The following is a 12511-nucleotide window of genomic DNA, read 5'->3' as shown; positions in this document are numbered from 1 at the left end:
TGCCTACAACAGTTTTACTGAGATGACCCCTCAGCTCTTTCTAGCTGCACAGAGCTGGCACATGTGGTGGAATGCAAATGTCCATTCTCTGACATGCTTCATGCTGGCCAGTCACATAAGTGTTTGCCTTTGGTTCTGCAACCATCTAAGGAGGCAGGCATTTTATAGATGGAGATTCTGAGGCTGGGTCACTCATCCTGCTTCCCACAGAAATGGTAGGGGATTCGGGGACCCCTGGCCACAAAGCCTATATTCCTTATACTCTATGGCATGACAGACAATGTTTTGAGTTTTGCTAAGAGAGGAAACCGGAAGCCTCAAAAAACTGCAGAGTTACCCAGGATGCAGAAGCTACCCTGGGGTGGAAACCCCAACAAGGAGAAGAGGCGGAGGGACCCAGTCTCAGCACTGAGTCCTTGGAAGATCTCTGCCCTAGGCGAGTCAGCTGATTTTGGCCACAGTGGCTGTCAGAGAGAGATACAAACCTAGAGTGCATGCATGCATGTGGCTTCTGTGCTGGAGAGGCCAGGCCACAGACAAGCAGCAAGCAGCATGCTGCCCCAGCCCTTGGCTGCTATTAAGTTGGGGTGTGTGTGTGTGTGTGTGTGTGTGTGCTTGAACTCAGGTGTGAGTCCTGCACCCTTCTCAGCCTTTGCTCTCTTGTATTAACCCCTGCATCTTTGCACATGATGTGCTTTCAGCTCATGGGGCTTTCTTTGTTGGAGAGAAGTACCTGATAAACTTCTACTCATCCTTCAAAACCCAGTTCAAGTATCACCATCCAATTGTCTTTTCTGGACCATTTCCACAATCAACCCAGACAGGATCACTCTACTCACAAGTTCGGTAGGGATTTGTCTCCCTTCTAGAAAATTCTGCTTAAAGTCAACCTTAGACAACCACATTACCCCCATGAATCCCCTATTCTGTTTCACATATTTTCCTGTTCTATGGCAATTTACCTGCCATAGAATGGACGTTTCCAGAAGGCAATGCATGGCACAGAATACAGATCCCAGTAGGAAATAAAAGATGTTTAGGGGAAAGGCCATGAAAGGGCAAGTATGGGGCTGGTGGTTGTCTTCAAACAGGGTTTTCTAGAATGCGCATCCTTCAGGCAAGTGAATGTGTGCTCTGAAGCACACACAGGTACTTATGCACACACACAGTGCTCACCCAGTCCAGCGAAGGCTCTCTGTGGGTGGAAGGCCCCTGGAGCAATTGAGTAGGAGCCTGAGTCCTGAGGCAGAGACAGCTGGCCTCAGTGTGGAGCGCTGCCCCTCCTCCCCTAGAGACGGGAGCCTCTGTCAGCTGCTTTGATGCCTGCCCAGTTCTGAGTCTTATTGCCTCAGTCTGCAGACAAGGAGGAGACACAGAGGAGGCAGGTGCTTGCCTGGGATTTTCCTGACAGGTGAAGTCATCTCTGGGGTCAGAGCCAGCTCCCTGGCTCCTGCTCCAGGATTCTGCCATCCTCATATGCAGCTATTAGCAAAACCACCAGCAGTAGGATGATAGATGCTTGGGTGATTTTCTTTCCTCCCTGAGGTCTGGGGGCGGGGGAAGGAACCTGGCCTTCCAGTCTCTTGACTAAGGCTGATTCCATCTTTCTCTCATGTTCTGGCCACCAGACACAGCTTGGTGGTTCAGGGGCTGTGTCTATGGTGGTGGTAAGGAGCTGGGCAGAGCTTACCTGTCAGAAGGCAGCCATGGTCTCATGGTTGAGATGTGCCAGAGATTTCTAAGAGCTTCGAGGACTGTGTTGGGGGAGGCCTGTGGGAAGTGGAGAAGTGAGAATATTATACCTCCACCATCTGTCAACTTTCCCTGGAGTGTGAAAAATGCATTGAAGAAATTGGTAAGCACAGCCTTGTAGAATGCAAAGCCCAGCCACCACCCTGGCCCACCAAAGCCATGCCTCCCTCTTCCTAGTCACGTGACCACAGCCTTGTTACCCTATGTACAAAGTGCGAACAGGGGCCCTCACCCTGTGGACCCACAGACATCCCTAGGCCTGCTTTAGGCCTGGGTTCTCACTTTCATATCCTCTGTGGGAAAACACCTCAACTATCTATTTTAATCACTCAGTCTTTCTCTCATCATTTATTCCTTCCTTTGAGCACCCAGTGACTATTTGGGAAGCACTTAGATGCCAATGTCATGCTTCATGAAGTCATTGAAAATGACAGCTCACTTCCATTGAGGGAGGTACAGATTAGACTCTGCCTAGCTTCCATACATCCACCTTGGAGGTGACCTTGGTAGGCTGGACACAGGGTGAGGGTTTTGAATCTGTTGTGTAGGGCACTGCCAATAATGCCAGCACATGGATTTCTTTGTGTGAGGGTGTGTGTGTGAGTGAGCGTACACACACACGTGTGCATGCATTGGTCCTGAATTCAAGGATCTAGGCACTATCCCTGAGCTGATTTTGCTCAAGGCTAGTTAGTGCTCTACCACTTCAGCCACAGCTCCACTTCTGGCTTTTTGGTAGTTATTATAGATAAGAATCTCTCAGAGTTTCCTGCCTAGGCTGGCTTCGAACCTTGATCCTCAGAGTTCAGCCTCCTGCCTAGGCATGAGTCACTGGTATACGGGAGTCTTTCAAGTGAAAATATTTTTCAAACTATTTCCTAATGGTAACTGCATACTTCCTATTGCCTCACTGAGAAAAGAAACAATACAAAAGCTTCAATGAATATGATGCTTTACAATTAACTTGTATCTTAGTAATCACAGCATCCACCACACTCATTTAGGGTGTTATTTGTGTCTCTTGGGCTTGAGGCTGGGTGCCCTAGAGGATCCATCCATTCAATATTCATTTAACAGGTATTTATGGGGCCTCTGTGAGGTGCCATCCCTGCAGGAATCCTGAAACAGGAGGAACAGCAGCTCTGTGGTAAGCCCTGCTGAAGCTCGTGCCTGGCTCAATTAGGGCATGAGCCCTTGAATGGGCCATGACCTTTCTCTAATTCAGAGTCCCCAGAAGTAGAGAGAATAATCCTGAACACAGGAAGATGCTATGGGGATAAAATGAGAATGTAGAAAGCATCCAAGACTAGGATTTAGCCCAAAGCAGATTCTTCGCTAATGAGCACCAGAGGACTGTCATGAGCACAATCACAACCATCCTATCATCTCATCTCTAGACCTATCACCTACCTCCTCATTACCATCTCATTTCTATCGCTACAACCACCATCCCGTTATTATGAATACCATCATCAACATTGTGAATACGATCAACAGCAGCAGCGTCCACATTCCCATCATTATCCTGTTTCCCTTTGGTTTCTGGCCCCCAAGAGGCCTGTCATTGTCCCTGTTTAGGATGTATAGTAGTTCTATTACAAGAGTTATATCCATTGATGTCTTCTTTCTCAGATCATGCTTGCCTCTGTAACTTCCAAGTTGTATGAACTTGGGGTGACTTTCTTAACCTATCTGAATCTGTTTCCCTGTAGGTGAAATAATTTACAGAATTTTTAGTGCTTCACAGAATTGTGATGATTAAATTAAATAATATGCATAAAATCTCAGCAGACTACCTGACATGTGACTGGTGTTCAGTCATTGCCCGTGATTATTGCCTTTGCTGTTGTTATTATTACTGTGTCTTTTTGTGGCCCATGAGACCCAGAAGACAGAGATCATTCCAGCTTCATCTCCATTTCCTCATGGTCAAGCACAGGCTTGCCTCTCAAACAAACGATTGATGAGGCAGTATTGGAAGCACAATTCAAGGGACAGTAGCATAGAGCATGGCCAAGCATAAAGAGACTTGCTGTGACCTCGATAAACACCAACAGATGACCAAAGGGACACTTGTCACTCACAGAGCCAATCTGCACAGCTGTTAGGACCCCTTATTCATTCATGAAACTGACATCAAGTTTTTACAGGATTCAAAGAACAACCCCTTACCTGTTGCGGTTTGTTGTTTTTGTTTTTTTTTTCCTACTTTGAAATCTTGTCCCCACCACCACCTCATTTAGCCACCACAAACATGCTTGGAGGCAAATAGAATAGGTGCTGATGACTCATTTTGTGAATAAAGAATAGAGGTTCAGCAAAGTGACAAGTCTTGCCAAAGGCACTCAGAAGTCAAAGCTAGAGTATAATGTGGACCAATTGCACATACCAAGGTCATTCCACTATGACATTGACCTTTTCCTACAGGCCCTGTGATGCCAAGCACTTTTTAAACATTCTCACTGCCCAGTTGCTCCCCAGGAAATGAAATGGAGTTAAGTTCTATATTATTCTAACTTGCCTGTTTTTAAAAAAAGAATCTAAGTTCTATGAAGGCAGGAAATAGAAGAGCCACAAGGGTGCTGAAGCAGTTAAACAATATGAATTCTGATTTCAGACTGCCTGAGTTCAAGTTCTAGTTTTGACATTTCATAACTATGGGAACTTGGGGGCCAGGAGTTTGGCCTAGTGGTAGAGTGCTTGCCTAGCACGCACAAAGACCTGTGTTCGGTTTCTTGGTATCATGTACATAGAAAAAAAGCCAGAAGCGGTGCTGAGGCTCAAGTGGTAGAGCTCTGGCCTTGAGAAAGTGCAAGGACAGTGCTCAGGCCCTGAGCTCAAGCCCAGGACTGGCAAAAAAAATAAAAACTAACGCTGGGAACTTGGGCCAATGACTTAAACTCTCTGGTCCTAAATTTCTTCATCAGTAATAGGAAGGTACTGCAGGGGTGCTGGAAAGGTTTAATGGGCAAGCCACCTACAGTAGCTTGCACCAAGTAAGGCTTGGGTGTAATTATTATTCTTCATGATACATTAGTTGCTTAGCATAAGGCCTGACTCATGCAAGCATTCCAACAAACATTTATTAGTGGTTGAATGAGTACAATTCTCCCCTGGAGGGTGATAGTGAACCTGGATCCCCAGCAGCTCATTCCCGGTAGATCCAGGTGAAAAGCGACATCTTCGCAGGCCTCAAAGCCCTTCCTGCTTCACCAGGCTGCTTTTTATCCACTGCTTGGTCATATCTATGACAAGAGATGAGGCTCTCAGGTTCCACAGCCAGACTTGGTCATCTATCATTCACGATTCACTGGCCTCAGCTCCTGCTCTGTGAAATGGAAACATCCACACCTATCCACAAGGGATCTTTGGTAGACTAAATGCCATGTATGGGGTGTGAATCCACCTGCTTCCTACCCCCATTCATGCCAATAGTGACCAACAGGACCACCACCACTGACCTCAATGCAACTCATTCGGTGGTAAGCTCATTTTATGCTAACGTGTTGCTTCTTGTGGGCTTTGGGTTCTTTCCCTGGGACATCAATTGTTGGGTAGCTCAGGCTCTGCCCGCTAGGGCCCAGACTGCTATGAAAAGGCAAGTTTCCATTTGCCCCCAGTGTGGGTTGGGATTCTCAGAGGAGAGGCAGCTGCTGGGGAAACAGCCCCCACCCGCAGGGGCAGAGAGGTCCTCAGAGAATGTACACAGTGAGTTCCTTCTAAGTGCCAGGGCCAGGAGCCAGCTGGCATACAGCTGGCTGGGTCACCCAGTCCCTGTGGTGGCTACAGACCCTTCCTGCTCTTAGTTGCCCCTACCAAACCTAGAAGCTGGCAGACTGTTGTGCTGATTGGAAGAAGTGAATATCTACTAAGCCCGAAGTCTCAAATCCTTGCCTCATTTTATCTTTATCAGATCGCATAAGGGGTAGGAGGTACCCTGACCTCTGCAAGGATTAGCTCTGAGGCTCTAGACATACCAGTCTCTCCCCTGCTCCATTTCCTCTTCTGTGAACCCCAGTGCATAACTCTGCCCATTCAATCATTTGTGGAGGAAGATGAACAATAGAGACAGAATTGAATTAAGATCACTTAACTAACAAGTGCAAAGCTGAAGCTGTGGACTTCAAATCTTCATCCATCCATCTATTTACCCACCCACTCATCCATTCATCCATGTATCCACCCATCCACTCACGATCCTATTAATCTATCCATTTACACACATTGTTTTTAGAGCCTATCACACAGTAGCAATATCTATACATTAATTTCTCTTTCTAACTATTTCCATTATCTATTTCCCATTATTCCTAAGACTCTGGCATTCAAAGCAATTCTACTTAACAAAGTCACTTGAATTCCTATGTGCCAGGTTTTGTGCAAGGCTCCAGTATAAAGGAACCTTTTTTGACAATCCTGTGCACTTAACCTGTCTGTCTTCCTGACAAAATGGACAGTTTAAAGAGACAAAAGAACTTGCCTAAGCTAATATACTTGAATCCTGGATGAAAGCTTACATCCATATCACTTTAGGCTTACTTTCATGGGAAGACGTCAAAGGAAGAAAATTCTAAACAAATTCCATGAGGCATTGTTTATAATCATGGAACACTGGCTGTTAAAAGCAAATGCAAGCTGGTCCCTGCTTCACTTAGGGTGTGTACCCTCAAACTCCAAGCAAGCTCACTGCTCCTGGGACGCCATGGCAGCTGGCACTTGCTTAACAAGTGCCTGCTTGCTGCCAGGGGCTAGGCTAAGAATGTTACATGGTTGATGGCACTGAACCCCTGAAAGAGTTCTGCCTGCTCCTACTTTATAGCTAGGGAGATTAGCCAGCTTCTCAAAGGTCACACAACTGGCAAGTGGCAGTGTCTGGGTGACAACCCAGCTAGCTCTTTTCTTTGAATTCTGTTCTGCCACCCCCAGGCCAATCTCCCAATGCCTGTCCTGTGATAGGCACGGCTGGTCTCAAGTTCAGGCTTCCCCTCTTGAGGCATTGGAGAGGTCATGTCCTTCAAAGAGGAGGTGAGTGCTGGCAAGATCAGGAGACTAGGCACACAGGTACAGGGATACCCACAAAGTCGGGTGGTTTGCAAATGTATATCCATAACACCTATGAGGCTGGTTCCACCCTTGCTTCCTTGCCAACAATCGGGGCTTTGGTTCCATGGGCAAATGATGATCAGCCATCACCAACGCACAGTGCATGTGAGGAGGATCAGTGTTCAGATCCAAGCTCTGTCCCTCAGAAGCTCTATAAACTCAAGGCAGGTCCCCGGGAAGGTGAGATCTTTGAGCCTAGGCTCCCCAGCTATAAAACTGGTCTGATAACATGGAGCTGGTATGGCCTTGGTGGGGATGCATAAGAGCAAAGGCTGGTTCCCTCCTATCTTGCTCCTCATCACTTCTTCATGCCCCTTGGGGGCATCTGTTTCTGAAGTCAGACATAGCCCCTGCAGCCTGAGAAGTTCCAATGATACCCACCACGTGGCTGGCCTGGGCACGAACACACGTGGCACGCTGGAGATAAATATAGGGTCCAAGCACCTGATTCTCAACAATGGACTATTCTGAGGCTTTAATTGCTCATCAAGGGAAAAGCAGGCTCTGGGCAGTGACCAACCTTGGAAGTTGGGACAAGCAGTGGGTGGCAAACAGCAGAATAGACACACCAAGTGCAGGTGCAGAATCACCAGTCAGCAGGCCACAAATCCTATCCTAGGAAAGCACCAAGGGAGAGTGTTTAATACGCCTCAATTGTGAGCTTCCTTTCCATGTATAGATTAAGAAAACTGAGGTGTAAGGGAGGCAAGTTTTAATCACCGCCTTAACATTTAACCCTGCCTCCTCTGGGCTGTACCACAGGGACCTCAACGGTATATGAGGGAGACATATTGGATGCACACAATTACTGTGCCCAGTGACAAGTGATGGTGTTCACTTATGCCAGGCATAGACTCCTCTCTGCCTCCTGGCAGGGACAGGCAATGACAAGTACATGACAGGTATAGAATGTAACATCCCAATGTAAGTGTACTAAAGAAAAATAGAGCAGGATCAGGGGTGGCGGGTACCTGGGGCTAGCTGATGTTTTTGATAGATGGTCAGGGTCTATGGTAAGGATGACAAGTTAATGTTGGCATGAGAGTTAGTTAAGAGATAGGCAGGCAGATAGATGTTGTGTCCTCTGAAGATGGAAAACAAGCTCAGGCCCTGTGCTGGTTTGCTTCAGAGGTCCAAAGAACCAGTAATGGAGTCAGGTCCTGCCCCAGCTCTGGTTTTTACAGGTTCCTCCAGGCATCCTTTGTTCTCCTCCACTGCCAGCTTCTGTCTGCCTCTCAGGAAGAAAGTACTAGTGAGCTTGGCTGGGCTGGGTGCCAGAGCTCGGACCCTCAACTCGCACCACCTAGTGGGACTGGCACTGGGACTACATGGAGACTGGCCTGACGCCCCAGAATCTGGATACTACAGGGCAGTCTCCTTCTGCCAGTTCCTCCTGTTTCAAGTCTTGGTGTTAGTCCTAGGAGGTGCCCTCCACTACCAAGCTGTGTGGCCTTGACCCTCAGCCCCTCAGCACAGCATCTGTCAAAAGTGGATACAAAGCCATTCTTTAAGAGCCACTGGGAGGATTTAATAATTTAAGACATGACACATCCACAGAAGCCCGTGTCTCACAGTGGATCTATGTATGCAGGCACTCCCCAGCCTGCATCAGCTTCTCCCCTTCCTCACCTAGACCCCAACCCAGCGCAGTCTTTCCTCTTCCTTGCATTTCTACAAGAATGCCAGCTTCTAGACAGCAGCCTCAGCCTTCAGCAGGTCTCTGAGCTGTCTGCATGGAGACAGGGGGTCTTAGTCATGCATCTTCTGCTGGAAAAATTGAATGTGAAGAACAGAACATGTAGAATCCTATATTCAGAGGCACCTTCATAGTGATCCTGGGCAACTTAACTGATTTTTTTTCTTTTTGGTACATGAGAATAATAATAATTGGTACTCAGGGTTCTGCAAAATTATATGGGGACTTCAGTATGACTGTTTCTATTACAGAATGATAGGCTGAGATGAGAGCTTACTCAATTTGTCACTGATAATCCTTCCCACAACATCCCAGCCGGGAGGTTTTATCTCTAGTTGAACTCTCCAGTGACAGGAACTCACAATGTGCTGGACAGCTCAGGCCATGTTTACTAGGGCTTCTGAGCATAAGAAACTTCACTGTGTGTCATTTTGAAGCCCGCCACACTGAGCTCTGGGATGCAGAGAAATGAGTGGGTGATGAGCAAGGTGGAGGAGGTGGGCAGAGTCTGCAGAGAAGCGTAGGAGGATGGTGGGAGGGTGTTGGGGAGCTGAGTGCACCGGAAGCAATGCCTCCATTCCTTAGTCAGAGTGCTCCCTGACAGGGCCCCCACAGGCTCATGTCAGCTACCCTCCCCAAATACACTCCCACTTAATGCTCTTCTCATGGCTTCAGAGCCAGGCAGTCTGACCAGCTGCCTCCTGCCTGGGCAGTTCAGGCACTGGACCACAGGCCCTGGGTTCTTAAGCCATGATGTATGATTTATGACTGTGATGAGCTCATCGACTCAGGGAGAGAGGGAGGGTGATCCGAGGGGAGACTGGAGGGAGGCTGGTTATGGATTTTAACCCTCTGATGTTACTGACTGGGAATTTACCATCAATAATTCAAAGCAGTAGGGAGGAGGGGAAGAGAAAGAGGTAAAAGGGAGAAGGAGGTGAGGAAGAAAGGGAGAGAAGGCATGGAGGAGGGGGAGCAGAGAGGAGGGAGGCAGAGAGGCATCTGTGGTGTTTCCCACGGGCACCATGCCCTCTTTGCCTCCTTCTGCTCCTTGGCATCTGTGTAGCAGATCTTATCTTCCCCAGGACCTGACAAAGAGACTCAAGCTCAGAGAGGAAACCTGAGCTTCCAGAGCTGGGGAGAGATTTGGACCCAGGTTTGCCCATTCCATGACTCAGTTCTGCCTACTACATCTTGGTTCTGCAGGGTAGCCATAACAGGGAACACAGAAGGTTCTTAGGCAGCCTCAGGGCAGCCAGCCTCAGCTCACACTCGGGGACTGAACTGTGGGGAGAAAGGGCTAAAGGGCTTTCCCCACCCCTCCTGGAGGGAAAGCAGCCTGGGCCTTCTGGACAACAACAGAACTTGGTTGCTGAAGCTGAAAAAAAAAATTAACTGCTATATTTAAAAAGCATTGTTAAGTTGCTATGGCAACAGAGGGGCTAAGAATAATATAAAAAGAAGATGATATGCCAGGTTGTCACTAGCAACCCAATTTTAAGTGTGTGTGTGTGTGTGTGTGTGTGTGTGTGTGTGTGTGTGTGTGTGTGTTCGTTCTAAAAGGAGATGGGGGTGGCAAGGTTCAAACCATCTTCCCTGCTCTCTCTGGCACTTTCCCCCCTGAGATATGGCCAAGCAAGAGTCAAGCCTGTCATCACTTGGGTCTGCCCTGAGTCTAATGGTAAAGGTAAGTCTCAGTTCCCTGATCATTGCTTCCTCCTGACTCCCCTGCCGCCTAGGATGGTCCCTTCAGTGGTGGAACCCCAGCTGGAAGCACCTCTGAAACAGATGGCCCCCACATAGCTTCTTTTCTCCAACCTGAGAGCTTTCAGCCAGACTGGCAGACTCCCTGGGGACCACGAGGGAAAACAGATGGCCCAGAGAGAGGGGCAGGATATGAGTTTATTGATCCACAGCCTGGATGTCAGGCAGGAATCAGTTTGGCAGACCTGGGCATGGGTAGCCCTGCCCCCCTGCTCAGGAGGTTGAGCCCAGGTGATTTGAAAGGGACCCACAGTAGGCCTGGGAAAGGGAAGGGGAGAGCCAGAGCCCTCAGACACCAGTCTGCTGCTCGCCAGGGCTGAGATGGTAGCACCTATAGGAAATAGGGGAAATCTGGGGTGGCAAAAAGACAAACAAATGCCCAAGATGGCTTACTGCCAGCCCGAAATTAGAATGATATGTGCTATTTTTGCCTTTGTCACACACTGTAGGAGAAAGCTTTGAAGTCAGAGTGGGGTCCCCATACCAGCTCTGTCACATACTGTCATATGAGTTCCGCAAGAATCTTCGCATTTCTGGGCCTTGGTCCTATTATAGAGGAAATGACAGACTCTTGAGACTGAAGCTGGGCTTCCATAAACAAAACCTTAGATGGTACCAGGCCTGCCACATGGCATATTCTACATTCAGTACCATCCCCAGAGAGAAAGCTTCACTGGGGGCACTTCTCCATGCCAAGTCAAGTCAAAGGCCACAAGAGCACTACACAAGTAAGCAAGGAATGGCAGAAGCAAGACATATCAGCACACGGCAACAGACAGACAACAAGGGCCTTTGACTGGCTGGTCATGCCTGAGGGCTCTGGGAAAGCCGAAGGGAGAGGTTCCATTGGTGCTCATCTGGAAGCATGAGGATGAGAAGGAAACAGAAAGGATTGGCAGAAGGAACAGCTGGGTTGAGGCAGGGAGGTGGGAAAGCCTAGGCAGAGCCTGGGAAAGGATTTGTGGGGTGTACCATATCCAGCATGGAGGAGCCACTGGAGAACAGAACTATCAGACCTGTGAGAAACCCAGTGGGGGGCAGGTACCCATAGAATCAGGGCTGGTACAAGAGTCCGGGGAAGGGGAAAGGAGCTTGGCTAAGGCAAGATAGTTCAAGTTGCATCCTTGTCCATCACCGCCCTTCCTCTTCCCAGAATGGCCATGGGGGGAATGTTAGACTACCCCATCTATCCTCTCCCATGCCTGCTAGGGGTGCCCATTGTGTGTTGATTCTCAAGCACTCCTTGGAAGTGGGAGAGATGGGCCAGGAGAGATGGGCCAGGAGAGCTGGCAGGGCACAGACCAAAAGTGGTGGCGTAGCCTTGTGAGCAGATAGCATGGCATGAGGAAGCTTGGTGAGGGAATGTGTCATGGTGCACCAGGAAACAGTAACTGGATACTGAGGGGGTGGAGAGGTCAGGGCAGGGGGAGTGGATTTGTTGAGGGAGTATTCTTCTATGGGGAGCCAGGGGGACTGGACAGGACAGAGGGACAAGCAAAACAGTTTTCAGACGCCAGGCCTGGTCTGACATACAATGTCAACCTCTTCCTGTCTCCGACAGGATCCTTCTTCCCTAGCTGCCTATGAGTGCAGCACTTGAGGATCACAACTTGGGCAGAAGTGACCCCTGTGAAGCTTGTATTGCACATCCTCTTTTCCCCTCTCTCTCCTTTAACCAATACTGACAGTATCTTCAGTGCACCAGGCACTGTTCTATCCATTGAATCAGACACACAAAATGCTGTCCTCATGTAGGCCAAAGAAACAGACAACAGTTGAACAAATATTGTCAGGTAGTAGAACACTAGGAGAGAAAATAGAAAAGGAGGAAGAGAAGAGAAGGGGTAGGAGGGACTTTCTAGCTGGGGTCAGGGTAGGGTCTCTGCAGGATAGCATTTGAACACAGGCACAGGGACATTCAGGGAGGTGTGTAAGAGCATTTCAGGAGGAGAGAGAGGGCAGTGCCAAGGCTCTGAGGGAGGATTGAGGGAGAAGAGGGGCTAAAAATCAAGTAGGAGTCATGGGCAAGTAAGTCCACAGGGCTCCTCCACTACTGCATGGCAGCTAGACAGTGCAGGGAATAAGCTATGGCCTCAGGATAGACATTGATTGGAGAAGGAAGAAGAATAGAGGGATGAGTTATTCAGTCAACCAACACTGCTAAGCATCTATCCCAGGGCAGTCTCTGGCTGTATG

The 12511-nt window shown here is 48.5% G+C and overlaps 1 protein-coding gene across 2 annotated transcripts in view; it reads right to left on the bottom strand.

Annotated features, from left to right (window-relative positions):
- Positions 1 to 12511, bottom strand: part of Hivep3 (HIVEP zinc finger 3) — a 148662-nt gene that overhangs the window by 128685 nt on the left and 7466 nt on the right. For both annotated transcript variants that reach the window (XM_090335088.1, XM_090335089.1), the window contains exon 2: positions 1691 to 1770. The gene's annotated coding sequence lies outside the window, so the exon portion shown is untranslated. The remainder of the gene's footprint in view (positions 1 to 1690; positions 1771 to 12511) is intronic.

Source organism: Megascapheus bottae, chromosome 6 (genome assembly GCF_031878675.1).
Source record: "Megascapheus bottae isolate mThoBot1 chromosome 6, mThoBot2.hap1, whole genome shotgun sequence".
Lineage (NCBI taxonomy): Eukaryota > Metazoa > Chordata > Mammalia > Rodentia > Geomyidae > Megascapheus > Megascapheus bottae.
This window is presented reverse-complemented; position numbering and strand designations above follow the sequence as displayed.